The 4,234-nt window shown below is 36.3% G+C and overlaps 1 long non-coding RNA gene across 1 annotated transcript; it reads right to left on the bottom strand.

Annotated features, from left to right (window-relative positions):
- Positions 1-777: 777 nt before the first annotated feature.
- LOC139195188 (uncharacterized) lies at positions 778-2,448 on the bottom strand. The gene is made up of 3 exons (XR_011579822.1): positions 2,325-2,448; positions 1,856-1,933; positions 778-984 (listed from the first exon to the last, which is right to left on the bottom strand). It is a non-coding gene; the product is annotated as an uncharacterized lncRNA (long non-coding RNA).
- Positions 2,449-4,234: the final 1,786 nt, after the last annotated feature.

Below are 4,234 nucleotides of genomic sequence, written 5' to 3'. Positions count from 1 at the left end.
TTACTATATCTTTCCTTGTTGCAAAGTTATTAAAACATGTTTAATTTGTTTGGATGCCAAATGTGCAACTTAATTTAATTAGGTTCATATTCTTCATTTTGCTACTACATTGATTAAAACCCTATTCATTTTTAATTTTTGATCAAGGTTCTTGGGTATTAATAACATCATTAATTATTTGAATAATAAAATATTTTTATTTTTAAATATATTCTTTTAGTGTTTAAAATGTTACACTTAGTGCATCTATATTTATGGCTAAATTTTTTATCATATATTTTTATTTTTAGTTTGTACCTATATATTAGTTTCTTTTTGTACCCATATTTTTTAAAGTTTTATTTGTATTTGTACCCATGTGTTTACCGTCACTTAACATTTGTATATTTAATCAATGATAGAAAAACTACATATGGTATATTTATGTTTTATGTCTAAACTTTGTATCATATATTTATATTTTTAGTTTGTACCCACTTTTAATTTGCAATATTTTTTTTTTAAATTTGTAGTCTTTTCTTTTTAGTTTTAATTTGTACCCATATATTAATTTCTTTTAGCGCCCATATTTTTTAAAAATTCATTTGTATTCATAATTTTTTAATCTTTTATTTGTACCCTAATTTATTTATATTGTACCCATTATTCTTTATTAATGTACCACGTTGTTATATGTGAAATGACACACCCCGATCCTAGAATCAAGGCGTGCTGGCCGTCACGTGAGTGTGACGTAGCCAAAAGTGCGACACGGAAGCAAGATATAACATAAATATGAAGGAATTTAAACCAACCACTAGCAGCATAACCTACTAGCATACAAGAGAGAGTTATAAAGTAAAACACACGAATTCAGAGCGTAGGTATAAGTGCAGTCAAGTAGGACCATAATTAAAGTACAACACCCGCAGGTGAGTCCTACATGCAGAACGTCTGTCAAAATGCCGAAAAAGACCTCGTGAGCCACCAACTGCTAACTAGAACCTGGAGGGGCGCAAAACAAAGATGAGTGGGTCAGTAAAACCAAAGATTTTTCCAAAACATTTCATTTAAAACATTTCTAACCCCTCACCGTAAAACCTGTATACTTTCCCAGAAAAATAGTATATAAACATATATATATATATACATAAATCATCAAAACTCAGCTTACCATCTATCAACATAACATCTCAGAAAGAATATGCCATGCCATGCCAAAATATAATATGAATGCATCAATATAACTCAGGTGAAATAATAAATCAATCGGAGACCCTGCAGTGGTCTTGTACGGCTGATTCTATAGCTCAATATCCCATCCAGCCGGAGTCACCAACTGTGACCTGTACGGCCGTGCCGGAGTCACCAACTGTGACCTGTACGGCACTACACTGCACATAAGTCGGAACTACCTATAGTAGTCTGTACGACTAAGATGGTGAAATAATACGCTCTAGTGCTTTTCTTATCAATCATCTGTGCACATAATCTAAAGTCACCCACCAGTCGGAACCCCTCTAATGGTCTGTACGACTGGCATGTCGGAACCACCTCTAGTGGTCTGTACGACATCCACCTACTTGGATCCAAGGCGAGTGTGCGGTGCGGTGAATACTATAAGCACTAATACGAAAGGTGCAGTTTATGAGCTCACAACGCAATCACATCATCATTCATTCATATAAACCATATAAACTCACCTGATACTCACATGTGCGTCCACGACACCAATTCACACATATATATGCATCAATTATCAATTCATAACTCAACAATTACATGCATGGCAATTTAAATCATATTTTCATATAAACGCATTTTCTGGGAAAAACAGTAGTATATAGGTAATACGAAAACAAAACTGCCCACTCACTGGTAAGTCGATGGGTCGTAACCCCCGTGACGTCCCTGGATGTGCTCGTCCTCGGGATAGGTGTCATATGCGAAACAACTATAAAAACGTTAATTTAAACACATAACCAACAATTCGAAATAACTTTTCATACGATGCTCAATTTGGGTATATGAATATACCACATCGACCTACTCGACGTCACGGACGTCGAGAAATTTTTAGATAAGTTTTTGGAGGCCACACGCGCCGGGACAGGCAAGGGGACACGCGTCGGGACAGGCACGGGGACACGCGCCCCCACGCGCATCATCCCTAACCTCGGCTCGCCGGATTGAACTTTTCGACGGCCGGTTTCCGGCCAACTTTGAAACTCCTTGTTCTCCTTCGTTTCTCAACCATTTTCTTCGTATTTTATACCAAAATGAAGCCCCAAACATGTAGAATCACGATACACTACTTTTAAGCTCCAAAAACAACTAAATCTCACCGGAAAATTCCAAGCAAAACTGGCCAAAATCGAACCTAGTGATCCCGACGTCCAAAACCTTCAAACGAAGCACTTCGAGCTTCCTTGGGACCTCACTAAGCCCACAATAAGCTTAGAATTCCCTGAAACACAGCATTTCACGTGTGCATGAACAGTGACAAAAAATGAGGGGTTCGGGTTCACATGATATCGAAGGTTCCACGTCCTAAAACTAGCACTAATCAACTGAGAACATCACAAGGATGAAGAATCTTACCTTGTTTGCTTCGATCCACTGAGTTTTGGATGGTTTTGGGTCTCGTCCGTACACTTCGAGAGTGAGAGAGAGAGAAAGCCGTGAGGGAGGAGAGAGAGAGTGCTACGGGAAGGGAGAAAGAGCAGGGGGTTTAGATGGTCCAACATCCAATCCTCACCCTCCATCATCTAATTCCCTAACCAAAATTTTATAAAACTAAAATTTAAATCCAAAACTTATATAGAATTAATCCAAATAATGTCACACACACGTACCTTAGCCCCCGCTAAGGGCAAATCCGACATTTCACGTCCTTAATAAGAAAATCTCGGGACGGGCTGTGACATGAAATGTATCATTTTTTTTGTAAAACGTACCAATTTTTTTAACACTATGGATGCATTATTTTGTCATTTATTATTTCTTATTGTTACATAGTTTTTATCCATTTATTCAATCAAAATGTTTGAATTTTTTTATTGCAACCGTTTCTAATAGTACTATAATGAGGGACTTTAAATTTATAGGATTATAAATCTCATATAATATTAAACAATTAATGTTAAAACTATAAAAATATATATATTAATAGTAATATAATGAGGTGTACAAAGTCAAGGGACTTTGATCAAACTTTGAAAACCATTAAGGATTTAGTCAAAAAATGTTAAGGATTAGGGACCGAATCCAAAGTATTCCTTAATATAATTAGTGTGTACATGGGTTATTACATAATAAATCTCTTCCACTTTCTCCCTCTTAATTTTTTTTTTCTGGTGATAAACACTAACGACTAGAATGATGCACTATAGAGAATTAATAAATAATCTTCACGAACTAATCATTGAGCTTTTTTTCTTTCAAGTACGATTAGTTTCTTACACGTGAAGTCGCCTGCTAAATTCACATTTATGTAATTTGTTTATAAAAATTTTAGAGTTTTAAATGTACGAGTTTTCGTATCAATGAATTATTGCTACAGTTTTTGTTCAAACAAAACAAATTTCTTCCTTTCTCTCACACAATAGATGTATTTGGTCTGATACGGTATAGTACAATACAAGACGATGGAATGCAATAGGATGGATGGTAGAGAGTTGTCCACGCCCCAAAGCGATGATTCACCTGTCCCCTTGTCCATAGGGACCTCGTGGCATACAACCGAAACGACTCCCGCTGGATAGCCGCCCCTTTCTCTTCTTTTTTTTTTACAACGTCATGAACGGACGAAAGAAGGGAAGTTACCAAACGGGACAGGGAAGGCTCGTGAAGTAGACCAGGGTGGCATGTGGGTTGCCAAATTTTATTTACACATGGCCGAGAGGCATGTCGACTGAAAGTTCAAAACCATTAAGAATAAAAATACTTTTGCATAAACATTGAAGGAACACAAGAAAGCCAAAAAGTGGGCGGTGGTTTTGTGGGAGACTATGGTATGAGTGGTCATAAATCAAACATAAAAAAGTTAATAATCAAAATTAGAATAAAGGTTGCCAAAAGTGCTTTTGCAATGCAACTTGCAGAAAAGTTGCTTCTTTAAAAAAGAAAGTGGGTAAATTTGTCATTTAATAGTTCAATTTTTTGTTTGGATTCTTTACAATTTGGTCATGTTGCCTCAAGTATTTTGTCTAGTGCGTGGGCAAGGCAATATGGTGGGCACTAGACTTCTCATAAG

This window comes from Malus domestica, chromosome 04 (assembly GCF_042453785.1).
Source record: "Malus domestica chromosome 04, GDT2T_hap1".
NCBI lineage: Eukaryota > Viridiplantae > Streptophyta > Magnoliopsida > Rosales > Rosaceae > Malus > Malus domestica.
The sequence above is the reverse complement of the archived record's forward strand: the minus strand, read 5'-3'. Positions and strand labels throughout refer to the sequence as shown.